Source organism: Taudactylus pleione, unplaced genomic scaffold (assembly GCF_031769625.1).
Source record: "Taudactylus pleione unplaced genomic scaffold, aTauple2 ptg000967l, whole genome shotgun sequence".
Taxonomy (NCBI): domain Eukaryota; kingdom Metazoa; phylum Chordata; class Amphibia; order Anura; family Myobatrachidae; genus Taudactylus; species Taudactylus pleione.
In genome coordinates, this window is record NW_028285368.1 from 6,662,501 (window position 1) to 6,677,500 (window position 15,000).

Below are 15,000 nucleotides of genomic sequence, written 5' to 3' on the forward strand. Positions count from 1 at the left end.
TGTAGGTAATTTTATACTGACATAACATTCTTTTTTATTACATTTTACATTTAATTTTTTCAACTCATCAATGAATTTACTTGAGTTAAGAAGTAAAAGTGGTCTAAAGTTAATGTTTTTGAGCACCTACAGCCAAACCACACTGGACATGCCCAATCTCGTCTGATCTTGGAAGCTATGCAGTATTGGGCCTGATTAGTACTTGGATGGGAGACCACCTGGGAATACCAGGTGCTGTAGGTAATTTTTTACTGCCATAACATTATTTTCTATTACATTTTACAATTAATTTTTTCAACTTATCAATGAATTTACTTGAGTTAAGAAGTAAAAGAGGTCTAAAGATAATGTTTTTGAGCACCTACAGCCAAACCACACTAGACATGGCCAATGTCATCTGATCTTGGAAGCTGTGCAGTGTTGGGCATGGTTATTACGTGGATGGGAGACCACCTGGGAATACCAGGTGCTGTAGGTAATTTTATACTGCCATAACATTCTTTTCTATTACATTTTACATTTAATTTTTTCAACTTATCAATGAATTTAGTTGAGTTAAGAAGTAATAGAGGTCTAAAGATAAATTTTTTGAGCACCTACAGCCAAACCATACTGGACATGCCCAATCTCGTCTGATCTTGGAAACTATGCAGTGTTGGGCCTGGTTAGTACGTGGATGGGAGACCACCTGGGAATACCAGGTGCTGTAGGTAATTTTATACAGCCAAAACATTCATTTCTATTACATTTTACATTTAATTTTTTCAACTTATCAATGAATTTACTTGAGTTAAGAAGTAAAAGAGGTCTAAAGTTAATGTTTTTGAGCACCTACAGCCAAACCACCCTGGACATGCCCAATCTCATCTGATCTTGGAAGCTATTCAGTGTTGGGCCTGGTTAGTACTTGGATGGGAGACCACCTGGGAATACCAGGTGCTGTAGGTAATTTTATACTGCCATAACATTCTTTTCTATTACATTTTAAAATTAATTTTTTAAACTTATCAATGAATTTACTTGAGTTAAGAAGTAATAGAGGTCTAAAGTTAATGTTTTTGAGCACCTACAGCCAAACCACACTGGACATGCCCAATCTCATTTGATCTTGGAAGCTATGCAGTGTTGGGCCTGGTTAGTACTTGGATGGGACACCACCTGGGAATACCAAGTGATGTAGGTAATTTTATACTGCCATAACATTCTTTTCTATTACATTTTACATTTAATTTTTTCAACTTATCAATCAATTTACTTGAGATAAGAAGTAATAGAGGTCTAAAGTTAATATTTTTGAGCACCTACAGCCAAACCACACTGGACATGCCCAATCTCGTCTGATCTTGGAAGCTATGCAGTGTTGGGCCTGGTTAGTACTTGGATGGGAGACCACCTGGGAACACCAGGAGCTGTAGGTAATTTTATACTGCCATAACATTCTTTTCTATTACATTTTACATTTAATTTTTTCAACTTATCAATGAATTTACTTGAGTAAAGAAGTAAAAGAGGTCTAAAGTTAATGTTTTTGAGCACCAACAGCCAAACCCCACTGGACATGCCCAATCTCGTCTGCTCTTGGAAGCTATGCAGTGTTGGGCGTGGTTAGTACTTGGATGGGAGACCATCTGGGAATACCAGGTGCTGTAGGTAATTTTATACTGACATAACATTCTTTTCTATTACATTTTACATTTAATTTTTTCAACTTGTCAATGAATTTACTTGAGTTAAGAAGAAAAAGAGGTCTAAAGTTAATGTTTTTGAGCACCTACAGCCAAACCACACTGGACATGCCCAATCTCGTCTGATCTTGGAAGCTATGCAGTATTGGGCCTGATTAGTACTTGGATGTGAGACCACCTGGGAATACCAGGTGCTGTAGGTAATTTTTTACTGCCATAACATTCTTTTCTATTACATTTTACAATTAATTTTTTCAACTTATCAATGAATTTACTTGAGTGAAGAAGTAATAGAGGTCTAAAGTTAAGGTTTTTGAGCACCTACAGCCAAACCACACTGGACATGCCCAATCTCGTCGGATCTTGGAAGCTATGCAGTTTTGGGCCTGGTTAGTACTTGGATGGGAGACCACCTGGGAATACCAGGTGCTGTAGGTAATTTTATACTGCCATGACATTCTTTTCTATTACATTTTACATTTAATTTTTTCAACTTATCAATGAATTTACTTGAGTTAAGAAGTAATAGAGGTCTAAAGTTAATGTTTTAGAGCACCTACAGCCCAACCACACTGGACATGCCCAATCTTGTCTGATCTTGGAAGCTATGCAGTGTTGGGCCTGGTTAGTACTTGGATGGGAGACCACCTGGGAATACCAGGTGCTGTAGGTAATTTTATACTGCCATGACATTCTTTTCTATTACATTTTACATTTAATTTTTTCAACTTATCAATGAATTTACTTGAGTTAAGAAGTGATTGAGGTCTAAAGTTAAAGTTTTCGAGCACCTACAGCCCAACCACACTGGACATGCCCAATCTCTTCTGATCTTGGAAGCTATGCAGTGTTGGGCCTGGTTAGTATTTGGATGGGAGACCACCTGGGAATACCTTGAGCTGTAGGTAATTTTATACTGCCATAACATTCTTTTCTATTACATTTTACATTTAATTTTTTCAACTTATCAATGAATTTACTTGAGTAAAGAAGTAAAAGAGGTCTAAAGTTAATGTTTTTTAGTGCCTACAGATAAACCACACTGGACATGCCCAATCTCATCTGATCTTGGAAGCTGTGCAGTGTTGGGCTTGGTTAGTACTTGGATGGGAGACCACCTGGGAATACCAGATGCTGTAGGTAATTTTATACTGACATAACATTCTTTTCTATTACATTTTACATTTAATTTTTTCAACTTATCAATCAATTTACTTGAGTTAAGAAGTAATAGAGGTCTAAAGTTAATATTTTGGAGCACCTACAGCCAAACCACACTGGACATGCCCAATCTCGTCTGATCTTGGAAGCTATGCAGTGTTGGGCCTGGTTAGTACTTGGATGGGAGACCACCTGGGAATACCAGGAGCTGTAGGTAATTTTATACTGCCATAACATTCTTTTCTATTACATTTTACATTTAATTTTTTCAACTTATCAATGAATTTACTTGAGTAAAGAAGTAAAAGAGGTCTAAAGTTAATGTTTTTGAGCACCTACAGCCAAACCCCACTGGACATGCCCAATCTCGTCTGCTCTTGGAAGCTATGCAGTGTTGGGCCTGGTTAGTACTTGGATGGGAGACCACCTGGGAATACCAGGAGCTGTAGGTAATTTTATACTGCCATAACATTCTTTTCTGTTACATTTTACATTTCATTTTTAAACTTATCAATGAATTTACTTGAGTTAAGAAGTAAAAGAGGTCTAAAGTTAAAGTTTTTGAGCACCTACAGCCAAACCACACTGTACATGCCCAATCTCATCTGATCTTTGAAGCTGTGCAGTGTTGGGCTTGGTTAGTACTTGGATGGGAGACCACCTGGGAATACCAGGTGCTGTAGGTAATTTTATACTGACATAACATTCTTTTCTATTACATTTTACATTTAATTTTTTCAACTTATCAATTAATTTACTTGAGTTAAGAAGTAAAAGAGGTCTAAAGTTAATGTATTTGAGCACCTACAGCCAAACCACACTGGACATGCCGAATCTCATCTGATCTTGGAAGCTATGCAGTATTGGGCCTGAATAGTACTTGGATGGGAGACCACCTGGGAATACCAGGTGCTGTAGGTAATTTTTTACTGCCATAACATTCTTTTCTATTACATTTTACAATTAATTTTTTCAACTTATCAATGAATTTACTTGAGTGAAGAAGTAATAGAGGTCTAAAGTTAAGGTTTTTGAGCACCTACAGCCAAACCACACTGGACATGCCCAATCTCGTCGGATCTTGGAAGCTATGCAGTTTTGGGCCTGGTTAGTACTTGGATGGGAGACCACCTGGGAATACCAGGTGCTGTAGGTAATTTTATACTGCCATGACATTCTTTTCTATTACATTTTACATTTAATTTTTTCAACTTATCAATGAATTTACTTGAGTTAAGAAGTAATAGAGGTCTAAAGTTAATGTTTTAGAGCACCTACAGCCCAACCACACTGGACATGCCCAATCTTGTCTGATCTTGGAAGCTATGCAGTGTTGGGCCTGGTTAGTACTTGGATGGGAGACCACCTGGGAATACCAGGTGCTGTAGGTAATTTTATACTGCCATGACATTCTTTTCTATTACATTTTACATTTAATTTTTTCAACTTATCAATGAATTTACTTGAGTTAAGAAGTGATTGAGGTCTAAAGTTAAAGTTTTCGAGCACCTACAGCCCAACCACACTGGACATGCCCAATCTCTTCTGATCTTGGAAGCTATGCAGTGTTGGGCCTTGTTAGTATTTGGATGGGAGACCACCTGGGAATACCTTGAGCTGTAGGTAATTTTATACTGCCATAACATTCTTTTCTATTACATTTTACATTTAATTTTTTCAACTTATCAATGAATTTACTTGAGTAAAGAAGTAAAAGAGGTCTAAAGTTAATGTTTTTTAGTGCCTACAGATAAACCACACTGGACATGCCCAATCTCATCTGATCTTGGAAGCTGTGCAGTGTTGGGCTTGGTTAGTACTTGGATGGGAGACCACCTGGGAATACCAGATGCTGTAGGTAATTTTATACTGACATAACATTCTTTTCTATTACATTTTACATTTAATTTTTTCAACTTATCAATCAATTTACTTGAGTTAAGAAGTAATAGAGGTCTAAAGTTAATATTTTGGAGCACCTACAGCCAAACCACACTGGACATGCCCAATCTCGTCTGATCTTGGAAGCTATGCAGTGTTGGGCCTGGTTAGTACTTGGATGGGAGACCACCTGGGAATACCAGGAGCTGTAGGTAATTTTATACTGCCATAACATTCTTTTCTATTACATTTTACATTTAATTTTTTCAACTTATCAATGAATTTACTTGAGTAAAGAAGTAAAAGAGGTCTAAAGTTAAGGTTTTTGAGCACCTACAGCCAAACCCCACTGGACATGCCCAATCTCGTCAGCTCTTGGAAGCTATGCAGTGTTGGGCCTGGTTAGTACTTGGATGGGAGACCACCTGGGAATACCAGGAGCTGTAGGTAATTTTATACTGCCATAACATTCTTTTCTGTTACATTTTACATTTCATTTTTAAACTTATCAATGAATTTACTTGAGTTAAGAAGTAAAAGAGGTCTAAAGGTAAAGTTTTTGAGCACCTACAGCCAAACCACACTGTACATGCCCAATCTCATCTGATCTTTGAAGCTGTGCAGTGTTGGGCTTGGTTAGTACTTGGATGGGAGACCACCTGGGAATACCAGGTGCTGTAGGTAATTTTATACTGACATAACATTCTTTTCTATTACATTTTACATTTAATTTTTTCAACTTATCAATGAATTTACTTGAGTTAAGAAGTAAAAGAGGTCTAAAGTTAATGTATTTGAGCACCTACAGCCAAACCACACTGGACATGCCGAATCTCATCTGATCTTGGAAGCTATGCAGTATTGGGCCTGATTAGTACTTGGATGGGAGACCACCTGGGAATACCAGGTGCTGTAGGTAATTTTTTACTGCCATAACATTCTTTTCTATTACATTTTACAATTATTTTTTTCAACTTATCAATGAATTTACTTGAGTTAAGAAGTAATAGAGGTCTAAAGTTAATGTTTTTGAGCACCTACAGCCAAACCACACTGGACATGCCCAATCTCGTCTGATCTTGGAAGCTATGCAGTGTTGGGCCTCGTTGGTACTTGGATGGGAGACCACCTGGGAATACCAGGTGCTGTACTTAATTTTATACTGCCATGACATTCTTTTCTATTACATTTTACATTTAATTTTTTCAACTTATCAATGAATTTACTTGAGTTAAGAAGTAATAGAGGTCTAAAGTTAATGTTTTTGAGCACCTACAGCCCAACCACACTGGACATGCCCAATCTCGTCTGATCTTGGAAGCTATGCAGTGTTGGGCCTGGTTAGTACTTGGATGGGAGACCACCTGGGAATACCAGGAGCTGTAGGTAATTTTATACTGCCATAACATTCTTTTCTATTACATTTTACATTTAATTTTTTCAACTTATCAATGAATTTACTTGAGTAAAGAAGTAAAAGAGGTCTAAAGTTAATGTTTTTGAGCACCTGCAGCCAAACCACACTGGATATGCCCAATCTCGTCAGCTCTTGGAAGCTATGCAGTGTTGGGCTTGGTTAGTACTTGGATGGGAGACCACCTGCGAATACCAGATGCTGTAGGTAATTTTATACTGACATAACATTCTTTTCTATTACATTTTACATTTAATTTTTTCAACTTATCAATGAATTTACTTGAGTTAAGAAGTAAAAGAGGTCTAAAGTTAATGTTTTTGAGCACCTATAGCCAAACCAAACTGGACATGCCCAATCTCGTCTGATCTTGGAAGCTATGCAGTATTGGGCCTGGTTAGTACTTGGATGGGAGACCACCTGGGAATACCAGGTGCTGTAGGTAATTTTATACTGACATAACATTCTTTTCTATTACATTTTACATTTAATTTTTTCAACTCATCAATGAATTTACTTGAGTTAAGAAGTAAAAGTGGTCTAAAGTTAATGTTTTTGAGCACCTACAGCCAAACCACACTGGACATGCCCAATCTCGTCTGATCTTGGAAGCTATGCAGTATTGGGCCTGATTAGTACTTGGATGGGAGAACACCTGGGAATACCAGGTGCTGTAGGTAATTTTATACTGCCATAACATTCTTTTCTATTACATTTTACAATAAATTTTTTCAACTTATCAATGAATTAACTTGAGTTAAGAAGTAAAAGAGGTCTAAAGTTAATGTTTTTGAGCACCTACAGCCAAACCACACTGGACATGCCCAATCTCGTCTGATCTTGGAAGCTATGCAGTATTGGGCATGATTAGTACTTGGATGGGAGACCACCTGGAAATACCAGGTGCTGTAGGTAATTTTTTACTGCCATAACATTCTTTTCTATTACATTTTACAATTAATTTTTTCAACTTATCAATGAATTTACTTGAGTTAAGAAGTAATAGAGGTCTAAAGTTAATGTTTTTGAGCACCTACAGCCCAACCACGCTGGACATGCCCAATCTCGTCTGATCTTGGAAGCTATGCAGTGTTGGGCCTGGTTAGTACTTGGATGGGAGACCACCTGGGAATACCAGGTGCTGTAGGTAATTTTATACTGACATAACATTCTTTTCTATTACATTTTACATTTAATTTTTTCAACTCATCAATGAATTTACTTGAGTTAAGAAGTAAAAGTGGTCTAAAGTTAATGTTTTTGAGCACCTACAGCCAAACCACACTGGACATGCCCAATCTCGTCTGATCTTGGAAGCTATGCAGTATTGGGCCTGGTTAGTACTTGGATGGGAGACCACCTGGGAATACCAGGTGCTGTAGGTAATTTTATACTGCCATAACATTCTTTTCTATTACATTTTACAATAAATTTTTTCAACTTATCAATGAATTAACTTGAGTTAAGAAGTAAAAGAGGTCTAAAGTTAATGTTTTTGAGCACCTACAGCCAAACCACACTGGACATGCCCAATCTCCTCTGATCTTGGAAGCTATGCAGTATTGGGCATGATTAGTACTTGGATGGGAGACCACCTGGAAATACCAGGTGCTGTAGGTAATTTTTTACTGCCATAACATTCTTTTCTATTACATTTTACAATTAATTTTTTCAACTTATCAATGAATTTACTTGAGTTAAGAAGTAATAGAGGTCTAAAGTTAATGTTTTTGAGCACCTACAGCCCAACCACACTGGACATGCCCAATCTCGTCTGATCTTGGAAGCTATGCAGTGTTGGGCCTGGTTAGTACTTGGATGGGAGACCACCTGGGAATACCAGGTGCTGTAGGTAATTTTATACTGCCATGACATTCTTTTCTATTACATTTTACATTTAATTTTTTCAACTTATCAATGAATTTACTTGAGTTAAGAAGTGATTGAGGTCTAAAGTTAAAGTTTTCGAGCACCTACAGCCCAACCACACTGGACATGCCCAATCTCTTCTGATCTTGGAAGCTATGTAGTGTTGGGCCTGGTTAGTATTTGGATGGGAGACCACCTGGGAATACCTTGAGCTGTAGGTAATTTTATATTGCCATAACATTCTTTTCTATTACATTTTACATTTAATTTTTTCAACTTATCAATGAATTTACTTGAGTAAAGAAGTAAAAGAGGTCTAAAGTTAATGTGTTTTAGTGTCTACAGATAAACCACACTGGACATGCCCAATCTCATCTGATCTTGGAAGCTGTGCAGTGTTGGGCTTGGTTAGTACTTGGATGGGAGACCACCTGGGAATACCAGATGCTGTAGGTAATTTTATACTGACATAACATTCTTTTCTATTACATTTTACATTTAATTTTTTCAACTTATCTATCAATTTACTTGAGTTAAGAAGTAATAGAGGTCTAAAGTTAATATTTTGGAGCACCTACAGCCAAACCACACTGGACATGCCCAATCTCGTCTGATCTTGGAAGCTATGCAGTGTTGGGCCTGGTTAGTACTTGGATGGGAGACCACCTGGGAATACCAGGAGCTGTAGGTAATTTTATACTGCCATAACATTCTTTTCTATTACATTTTACATTTAATTTTTTCAACTTATCAATGAATTTACTTGAGTAAAGAAGTAAAAGAGGTCTAAAGTTAAGGTTTTTGAGCACCTACAGCCAAACCCCACTGGACATGCCCAATCTCGTCAGCTCTTGGAAGCTATGCAGTGTTGGGCCTGGTTAGTACTTGGATGGGAGACCACCTGGGAATACCAGGAGCTGTAGGTAATTTTATACTGCCATAACATTCTTTTCTGTTACATTTTACATTTCATTTTTAAACTTATCAATGAATTTACTTGAGTTAAGAAGTAAAAGAGGTCTAAAGGTAAAGTTTTTGAGCACCTACAGCCAAACCACACTGTACATGCCCAATCTCATCTGATCTTTGAAGCTGTGCAGTGTTGGGCTTGGTTAGTACTTGGATGGGAGACCACCTGGAAATACCAGGTGCTGTAGGTAATTTTATACTGACATAACATTCTTTTCTATTACATTTTACATTTAATTTTTTCAACTTATCAATGAATTTACTTGAGTTAAGAAGTAAAAGAGGTCTAAAGTTAATGTATTTGAGCACCTACAGCCAAACCACACTGGACATGCCGAATCTCATCTGATCTTGGAAGCTATGCAGTATTGGGCCTGATTAGTACTTGGATGGGAGACCACCTGGGAATACCAGGTGCTGTAGGTAATTTTTTACTGCCATAACATTCTTTTCTATTACATTTTACAATTATTTTTTTCAACTTATCAATGAATTTACTTGAGTTAAGAAGTAATAGAGGTCTAAAGTTAATGTTTTTGAGCACCTACAGCCAAACCACACTGGACATGCCCAATCTCGTCTGATCTTGGAAGCTATGCAGTGTTGGGCCTCGTTAGTACTTGGATGGGAGACCACCTGGGAATACCAGGTGCTGTACTTAATTTTATACTGCCATGACATTCTTTTCTATTACATTTTACATTTAATTTTTTCAACTTATCAATGAATTTACTTGAGTTAAGAAGTAATAGAGGTCTAAAGTTAATGTTTTTGAGCACCTACAGCCCAACCACACTGGACATGCCCAATCTCGTCTGATCTTGGAAGCTATGCAGTGTTGGGCCTGGTTAGTACTTGGATGGGAGACCACCTGGGAATACCAGGAGCTGTAGGTAATTTTATACTGCCATAACATTCTTTTCTATTACATTTTACATTTAATTTTTTCAACTTATCAATGAATTTACTTGAGTAAAGAAGTAAAAGAGGTCTAAAGTTAATGTTTTTGAGCACCTGCAGCCAAACCACACTGGATATGCCCAATCTCGTCAGCTCTTGGAAGCTATGCAGTGTTGGGCTTGGTTAGTACTTGGATGGGAGACCACCTGCGAATACCAGATGCTGTAGGTAATTTTATACTGACATAACATTCTTTTCTATTACATTTTACATTTAATTTTTTCAACTTATCAATGAATTTACTTGAGTTAAGAAGTAAAAGAGGTCTAAAGTTAATGTTTTTGAGCACCTATAGCCAAACCAAACTGGACATGCCCAATCTCGTCTGATCTTGGAAGCTATGCAGTATTGGGCCTGGTTAGTACTTGGATGGGAGACCACCTGGGAATACCAGGTGCTGTAGGTAATTTTATACTGACATAACATTCTTTTCTATTACATTTTACATTTAATTTTTTCAACTCATCAATGAATTTACTTGAGTTAAGAAGTAAAAGTGGTCTAAAGTTAATGTTTTTGAGCACCTACAGCCAAACCACACTGGACATGCCCAATCTCGTCTGATCTTGGAAGCTATGCAGTATTGGGCCTGATTAGTACTTGGATGGGAGAACACCTGGGAATACCAGGTGCTGTAGGTAATTTTATACTGCCATAACATTCTTTTCTATTACATTTTACAATAAATTTTTTCAACTTATCAATGAATTAACTTGAGTTAAGAAGTAAAAGAGGTCTAAAGTTAATGTTTTTGAGCACCTACAGCCAAACCACACTGGACATGCCCAATCTCGTCTGATCTTGGAAGCTATGCAGTATTGGGCATGATTAGTACTTGGATGGGAGACCACCTGGAAATACCAGGTGCTGTAGGTAATTTTTTACTGCCATAACATTCTTTTCTATTACATTTTACAATTAATTTTTTCAACTTATCAATGAATTTACTTGAGTTAAGAAGTAATAGAGGTCTAAAGTTAATGTTTTTGAGCACCTACAGCCCAACCACGCTGGACATGCCCAATCTCGTCTGATCTTGGAAGCTATGCAGTGTTGGGCCTGGTTAGTACTTGGATGGGAGACCACCTGGGAATACCAGGTGCTGTAGGTAATTTTATACTGACATAACATTCTTTTCTATTACATTTTACATTTAATTTTTTCAACTCATCAATGAATTTACTTGAGTTAAGAAGTAAAAGTGGTCTAAAGTTAATGTTTTTGAGCACCTACAGCCAAACCACACTGGACATGCCCAATCTCGTCTGATCTTGGAAGCTATGCAGTATTGGGCCTGGTTAGTACTTGGATGGGAGACCACCTGGGAATACCAGGTGCTGTAGGTAATTTTATACTGCCATAACATTCTTTTCTATTACATTTTACAATAAATTTTTTCAACTTATCAATGAATTAACTTGAGTTAAGAAGTAAAAGAGGTCTAAAGTTAATGTTTTTGAGCACCTACAGCCAAACCACACTGGACATGCCCAATCTCCTCTGATCTTGGAAGCTATGCAGTATTGGGCATGATTAGTACTTGGATGGGAGACCACCTGGAAATACCAGGTGCTGTAGGTAATTTTTTACTGCCATAACATTCTTTTCTATTACATTTTACAATTAATTTTTTCAACTTATCAATGAATTTACTTGAGTTAAGAAGTAATAGAGGTCTAAAGTTAATGTTTTTGAGCACCTACAGCCCAACCACACTGGACATGCCCAATCTCGTCTGATCTTGGAAGCTATGCAGTGTTGGGCCTGGTTAGTACTTGGATGGGAGACCACCTGGGAATACCAGGTGCTGTAGGTAATTTTATACTGCCATGACATTCTTTTCTATTACATTTTACATTTAATTTTTTCAACTTATCAATGAATTTACTTGAGTTAAGAAGTGATTGAGGTCTAAAGTTAAAGTTTTCGAGCACCTACAGCCCAACCACACTGGACATGCCCAATCTCTTCTGATCTTGGAAGCTATGTAGTGTTGGGCCTGGTTAGTATTTGGATGGGAGACCACCTGGGAATACCTTGAGCTGTAGGTAATTTTATATTGCCATAACATTCTTTTCTATTACATTTTACATTTAATTTTTTCAACTTATCAATGAATTTACTTGAGTAAAGAAGTAAAAGAGGTCTAAAGTTAATGTGTTTTAGTGTCTACAGATAAACCACACTGGACATGCCCAATCTCATCTGATCTTGGAAGCTGTGCAGTGTTGGGCTTGGTTAGTACTTGGATGGGAGACCACCTGGGAATACCAGATGCTGTAGGTAATTTTATACTGACATAACATTCTTTTCTATTACATTTTACATTTAATTTTTTCAACTTATCTATCAATTTACTTGAGTTAAGAAGTAATAGAGGTCTAAAGTTAATATTTTGGAGCACCTACAGCCAAACCACACTGGACATGCCCAATCTCGTCTGATCTTGGAAGCTATGCAGTGTTGGGCCTGGTTAGTACTTGGATGGGAGACCACCTGGGAATACCAGGAGCTGTAGGTAATTTTATACTGCCATAACATTCTTTTCTGTTACATTTTACATTTCATTTTTAAACTTATCAATGAATTTACTTGAGTTAAGAAGTAGAAGAGGTCTAAAATTAAAGTTTTTGAGCACCTACAGCCAAACCACACTGTACATGCCCAATCTCATCTGATCTTTGAAGCTGTGCAGTGTTGGGCTTGGTTAGTACTTGGATGGGAGACCACCTGGGAATACCAGGTGCTGTAGGTAATTTTATACTGACATAACATTCTTTTCTATTACATTTTACATTTAATTTTTTCAACTTATCAATGAATTTACTTGAGTTAAGAAGTAAAAGAGGTCTAAAGTTAATGTATTTGAGCACCTACAGCCAAACCACACTGGACATGCCGAATCTCATCTGATCTTGGAAGCTATGCAGTATTGGGCCTGATTAGTACTTGGATGGGAGACCACCTGGGAATACCAGGTGCTGTAGGTAATTTTTTACTGCCATAACATTCTTTTCTATTACATTTTACAATTAATTTTTTCAACTTATCAATGAATTTACTTTAGTGAAGAAGTAATAGAGGTCTAAAGTTAAGGTTTTTGAGCACCTACAGCCAAACCACACTGGACATGCCCAATCTCGTCGGATCTTGGAAGCTATGCAGTTTTGGGCCTGGTTAGTACTTGGATGGGAGACCACCTGGGAATACCAGGTGCTGTAGGTAATTTTATACTGCCATGACATTCTTTTCTATTACATTTTACATTTAATTTTTTCAACTTATCAATGAATTTACTTGAGTTAAGAAGTAATAGAGGTCTAAAGTTAATGTTTTAGAGCACCTACAGCCCAACCACACTGGACATGCCCAATCTTGTCTGATCTTGGAAGCTATGCGGTGTTGGGCCTGGTTAGTACTTGGATGGGAGACCACCTGGGAATACCAGGTGCTGTAGGTAATTTTATACTGCCATGACATTCTTTTCTATTACATTTTACATTTAATTTTTTCAACTTATCAATGAATTTACTTGAGTTAAGAAGTGATTGAGGTCTAAAGTTAAAGTTTTCGAGCACCTACAGCCCAACCACACTGGACATGCCCAATCTTTTCTGATCTTGGAAGCTATGCAGTGTTGGGCCTGGTTAGTATTTGGATGGGAGACCACCTGGGAATACCTTGAGCTGTAGGTAATTTTATACTGCCATAACATTCTTTTCTATTACATTTTACATTTAATTTTTTCAACTTATCAATGAATTTACTTGAGTAAAGAAGTAAAAGTGGTCTAAAGTTAATATTTTTTAGTGCCTACGGATAAACCACACTGGACATGCCCAATCTCATCTGATCTTGGAAGCTGTGCAGTATTGGGCTTGGTTAGTACTTGGATGGGAGACCACCTGGGAATACCAGATGCTGTAGGTAATTTTATACTGACATAACATTCTTTTCTATTACATTTTACATTTAATTTTTTCAACTTATCAATCAATTTACTTGAGTTAAGAAGTAATAGAGGTCTAAAGTTAATATTTTGGACCACCTACAGCCAAACCACACTGGACATGCCCAATCTCGTCTGATCTTGGAAGCTATGCAGTGTTGGGCCTGGTTAGTACTTGGATGGGAGACCACCTGGGAATACCAGGAGCTGTAGGTAATTTTATACTGCCATAACATTCTTTTCTATTACATTTTACATTTAATTTTTTCAACTTATCAATGAATTTACTTGAGTAAAGAAGTAAAAGAGGTCTAAAGTTAATGTTTTTGAGCACCTACAGCCAAACCCCACTGGACATGCCCAATCTCGTCTGCTCTTGGAAGCTATGCAGTGTTGGGCCTGGTTAGTACTTGGATGGGAGACCACCTGGGAATACCAGGAGCTGTAGGTAATTTTATACTGCCATAACATTCTTTTCTGTTACATTTTACATTTCATTTTTAAACTTATCAATGAATTTACTTGAGTTAAGAAGTAAAAGAGGTCTAATGTTAAAGTTTTTGAGCACCTACAGCCAAACCACACTGTACATGCCCAATCTCATCTGATCTTTGAAGCTGTGCAGTGTTGGGCTTGGTTAGTACTTGGATGGGAGACCACCTGGGAATACCAGGTGCTGTAGGTAATTTTATACTGACATAACATTCTTTTCTATTACATTTTACATTTAATTTTTTCAACTTATCAATGAATTTACTTGAGTTAAGAAGTAAAAGAGGTCTAAAGTTAATGTATTTGAGCACCTACAGCCAAACCACACTGGACATGCCGAATCTCATCTGATCTTGGAAGCTATGCAGTATTGGGCCTGATTAGTACTTGGATGGGAGACCACCTGGGAATACCAGGTGCTGTAGGAAATTTTTTACTGCCATAACATTCTTTTCTATTACATTTTACAATTAATTTTTTCAACTTATCAATGAATTTACTTGAGTTAAGAAGTAATAGAGGTCTAAAGTTAATGTTTTTGAGCACCTACAGCCAAACCACACTGGACATGCCCAATCTCGTCTGATCTTGGAAGCTATGCAGTGTTGGGCCTCGTTAGT

General features: G+C 37.3%; 64 pseudogenes; all 64 read left to right on the forward strand.

Moving 5' to 3' along the window:
• Positions 1–8, forward strand: part of LOC148459389 (5S ribosomal RNA) — a 119-nt pseudogene extending 111 nt beyond the window's left edge.
• A 116-nt stretch (positions 9–124) lies between these two features.
• Positions 125–243, forward strand: LOC148459390 (5S ribosomal RNA; annotated as a pseudogene).
• Positions 244–594: 351 nt separating this feature from the next.
• Positions 595–713, forward strand: LOC148459391 (5S ribosomal RNA; annotated as a pseudogene).
• A 116-nt stretch (positions 714–829) lies between these two features.
• On the forward strand, positions 830–948 carry LOC148459392 (5S ribosomal RNA; annotated as a pseudogene).
• A 116-nt stretch (positions 949–1,064) lies between these two features.
• Positions 1,065–1,183, forward strand: LOC148459393 (5S ribosomal RNA; annotated as a pseudogene).
• A 116-nt stretch (positions 1,184–1,299) lies between these two features.
• On the forward strand, positions 1,300–1,418 carry LOC148459394 (5S ribosomal RNA; annotated as a pseudogene).
• Positions 1,419–1,534: 116 nt separating this feature from the next.
• LOC148459395 (5S ribosomal RNA) lies at positions 1,535–1,653 on the forward strand (annotated as a pseudogene).
• Positions 1,654–1,769: 116 nt separating this feature from the next.
• Positions 1,770–1,888, forward strand: LOC148459396 (5S ribosomal RNA; annotated as a pseudogene).
• Positions 1,889–2,004: 116 nt separating this feature from the next.
• LOC148459397 (5S ribosomal RNA) lies at positions 2,005–2,123 on the forward strand (annotated as a pseudogene).
• Positions 2,124–2,239: 116 nt separating this feature from the next.
• LOC148459398 (5S ribosomal RNA) lies at positions 2,240–2,358 on the forward strand (annotated as a pseudogene).
• A 116-nt stretch (positions 2,359–2,474) lies between these two features.
• LOC148459399 (5S ribosomal RNA) lies at positions 2,475–2,593 on the forward strand (annotated as a pseudogene).
• A 116-nt stretch (positions 2,594–2,709) lies between these two features.
• Positions 2,710–2,828, forward strand: LOC148459400 (5S ribosomal RNA; annotated as a pseudogene).
• Positions 2,829–2,944: 116 nt separating this feature from the next.
• LOC148459401 (5S ribosomal RNA) lies at positions 2,945–3,063 on the forward strand (annotated as a pseudogene).
• Positions 3,064–3,179: 116 nt separating this feature from the next.
• On the forward strand, positions 3,180–3,298 carry LOC148459402 (5S ribosomal RNA; annotated as a pseudogene).
• A 115-nt stretch (positions 3,299–3,413) lies between these two features.
• LOC148459403 (5S ribosomal RNA) lies at positions 3,414–3,532 on the forward strand (annotated as a pseudogene).
• Positions 3,533–3,648: 116 nt separating this feature from the next.
• On the forward strand, positions 3,649–3,767 carry LOC148459404 (5S ribosomal RNA; annotated as a pseudogene).
• A 116-nt stretch (positions 3,768–3,883) lies between these two features.
• On the forward strand, positions 3,884–4,002 carry LOC148459405 (5S ribosomal RNA; annotated as a pseudogene).
• A 116-nt stretch (positions 4,003–4,118) lies between these two features.
• Positions 4,119–4,237, forward strand: LOC148459406 (5S ribosomal RNA; annotated as a pseudogene).
• A 116-nt stretch (positions 4,238–4,353) lies between these two features.
• Positions 4,354–4,472, forward strand: LOC148459407 (5S ribosomal RNA; annotated as a pseudogene).
• A 116-nt stretch (positions 4,473–4,588) lies between these two features.
• Positions 4,589–4,707, forward strand: LOC148459408 (5S ribosomal RNA; annotated as a pseudogene).
• Positions 4,708–4,823: 116 nt separating this feature from the next.
• On the forward strand, positions 4,824–4,942 carry LOC148459409 (5S ribosomal RNA; annotated as a pseudogene).
• A 116-nt stretch (positions 4,943–5,058) lies between these two features.
• LOC148459410 (5S ribosomal RNA) lies at positions 5,059–5,177 on the forward strand (annotated as a pseudogene).
• A 115-nt stretch (positions 5,178–5,292) lies between these two features.
• Positions 5,293–5,411, forward strand: LOC148459411 (5S ribosomal RNA; annotated as a pseudogene).
• Positions 5,412–5,527: 116 nt separating this feature from the next.
• Positions 5,528–5,646, forward strand: LOC148459412 (5S ribosomal RNA; annotated as a pseudogene).
• A 116-nt stretch (positions 5,647–5,762) lies between these two features.
• Positions 5,763–5,881, forward strand: LOC148459413 (5S ribosomal RNA; annotated as a pseudogene).
• Positions 5,882–5,997: 116 nt separating this feature from the next.
• LOC148459414 (5S ribosomal RNA) lies at positions 5,998–6,116 on the forward strand (annotated as a pseudogene).
• Positions 6,117–6,232: 116 nt separating this feature from the next.
• On the forward strand, positions 6,233–6,351 carry LOC148459415 (5S ribosomal RNA; annotated as a pseudogene).
• A 116-nt stretch (positions 6,352–6,467) lies between these two features.
• LOC148459416 (5S ribosomal RNA) lies at positions 6,468–6,586 on the forward strand (annotated as a pseudogene).
• Positions 6,587–6,702: 116 nt separating this feature from the next.
• LOC148459417 (5S ribosomal RNA) lies at positions 6,703–6,821 on the forward strand (annotated as a pseudogene).
• A 116-nt stretch (positions 6,822–6,937) lies between these two features.
• LOC148459418 (5S ribosomal RNA) lies at positions 6,938–7,056 on the forward strand (annotated as a pseudogene).
• Positions 7,057–7,172: 116 nt separating this feature from the next.
• LOC148459419 (5S ribosomal RNA) lies at positions 7,173–7,291 on the forward strand (annotated as a pseudogene).
• Positions 7,292–7,407: 116 nt separating this feature from the next.
• Positions 7,408–7,526, forward strand: LOC148459420 (5S ribosomal RNA; annotated as a pseudogene).
• Positions 7,527–7,642: 116 nt separating this feature from the next.
• Positions 7,643–7,761, forward strand: LOC148459421 (5S ribosomal RNA; annotated as a pseudogene).
• Positions 7,762–7,877: 116 nt separating this feature from the next.
• LOC148459422 (5S ribosomal RNA) lies at positions 7,878–7,996 on the forward strand (annotated as a pseudogene).
• A 116-nt stretch (positions 7,997–8,112) lies between these two features.
• Positions 8,113–8,231, forward strand: LOC148459423 (5S ribosomal RNA; annotated as a pseudogene).
• A 116-nt stretch (positions 8,232–8,347) lies between these two features.
• On the forward strand, positions 8,348–8,466 carry LOC148459424 (5S ribosomal RNA; annotated as a pseudogene).
• Positions 8,467–8,582: 116 nt separating this feature from the next.
• On the forward strand, positions 8,583–8,701 carry LOC148459425 (5S ribosomal RNA; annotated as a pseudogene).
• A 116-nt stretch (positions 8,702–8,817) lies between these two features.
• LOC148459426 (5S ribosomal RNA) lies at positions 8,818–8,936 on the forward strand (annotated as a pseudogene).
• Positions 8,937–9,051: 115 nt separating this feature from the next.
• Positions 9,052–9,170, forward strand: LOC148459427 (5S ribosomal RNA; annotated as a pseudogene).
• Positions 9,171–9,286: 116 nt separating this feature from the next.
• Positions 9,287–9,405, forward strand: LOC148459428 (5S ribosomal RNA; annotated as a pseudogene).
• Positions 9,406–9,521: 116 nt separating this feature from the next.
• LOC148459429 (5S ribosomal RNA) lies at positions 9,522–9,640 on the forward strand (annotated as a pseudogene).
• A 116-nt stretch (positions 9,641–9,756) lies between these two features.
• LOC148459430 (5S ribosomal RNA) lies at positions 9,757–9,875 on the forward strand (annotated as a pseudogene).
• A 116-nt stretch (positions 9,876–9,991) lies between these two features.
• Positions 9,992–10,110, forward strand: LOC148459431 (5S ribosomal RNA; annotated as a pseudogene).
• Positions 10,111–10,226: 116 nt separating this feature from the next.
• On the forward strand, positions 10,227–10,345 carry LOC148459432 (5S ribosomal RNA; annotated as a pseudogene).
• Positions 10,346–10,461: 116 nt separating this feature from the next.
• Positions 10,462–10,580, forward strand: LOC148459433 (5S ribosomal RNA; annotated as a pseudogene).
• Positions 10,581–10,696: 116 nt separating this feature from the next.
• Positions 10,697–10,815, forward strand: LOC148459434 (5S ribosomal RNA; annotated as a pseudogene).
• A 116-nt stretch (positions 10,816–10,931) lies between these two features.
• Positions 10,932–11,050, forward strand: LOC148459435 (5S ribosomal RNA; annotated as a pseudogene).
• Positions 11,051–11,166: 116 nt separating this feature from the next.
• Positions 11,167–11,285, forward strand: LOC148459436 (5S ribosomal RNA; annotated as a pseudogene).
• A 116-nt stretch (positions 11,286–11,401) lies between these two features.
• On the forward strand, positions 11,402–11,520 carry LOC148459437 (5S ribosomal RNA; annotated as a pseudogene).
• Positions 11,521–11,636: 116 nt separating this feature from the next.
• LOC148459438 (5S ribosomal RNA) lies at positions 11,637–11,755 on the forward strand (annotated as a pseudogene).
• A 116-nt stretch (positions 11,756–11,871) lies between these two features.
• On the forward strand, positions 11,872–11,990 carry LOC148459439 (5S ribosomal RNA; annotated as a pseudogene).
• A 116-nt stretch (positions 11,991–12,106) lies between these two features.
• On the forward strand, positions 12,107–12,225 carry LOC148459440 (5S ribosomal RNA; annotated as a pseudogene).
• Positions 12,226–12,341: 116 nt separating this feature from the next.
• LOC148459441 (5S ribosomal RNA) lies at positions 12,342–12,460 on the forward strand (annotated as a pseudogene).
• A 115-nt stretch (positions 12,461–12,575) lies between these two features.
• LOC148459442 (5S ribosomal RNA) lies at positions 12,576–12,694 on the forward strand (annotated as a pseudogene).
• A 116-nt stretch (positions 12,695–12,810) lies between these two features.
• On the forward strand, positions 12,811–12,929 carry LOC148459443 (5S ribosomal RNA; annotated as a pseudogene).
• Positions 12,930–13,045: 116 nt separating this feature from the next.
• Positions 13,046–13,164, forward strand: LOC148459444 (5S ribosomal RNA; annotated as a pseudogene).
• Positions 13,165–13,280: 116 nt separating this feature from the next.
• On the forward strand, positions 13,281–13,399 carry LOC148459445 (5S ribosomal RNA; annotated as a pseudogene).
• Positions 13,400–13,515: 116 nt separating this feature from the next.
• On the forward strand, positions 13,516–13,634 carry LOC148459446 (5S ribosomal RNA; annotated as a pseudogene).
• Positions 13,635–13,750: 116 nt separating this feature from the next.
• Positions 13,751–13,869, forward strand: LOC148459447 (5S ribosomal RNA; annotated as a pseudogene).
• Positions 13,870–13,985: 116 nt separating this feature from the next.
• Positions 13,986–14,104, forward strand: LOC148459448 (5S ribosomal RNA; annotated as a pseudogene).
• Positions 14,105–14,220: 116 nt separating this feature from the next.
• On the forward strand, positions 14,221–14,339 carry LOC148459449 (5S ribosomal RNA; annotated as a pseudogene).
• A 115-nt stretch (positions 14,340–14,454) lies between these two features.
• On the forward strand, positions 14,455–14,573 carry LOC148459450 (5S ribosomal RNA; annotated as a pseudogene).
• Positions 14,574–14,689: 116 nt separating this feature from the next.
• Positions 14,690–14,808, forward strand: LOC148459451 (5S ribosomal RNA; annotated as a pseudogene).
• A 116-nt stretch (positions 14,809–14,924) lies between these two features.
• Positions 14,925–15,000, forward strand: part of LOC148459452 (5S ribosomal RNA) — a 119-nt pseudogene continuing 43 nt past the window's right edge.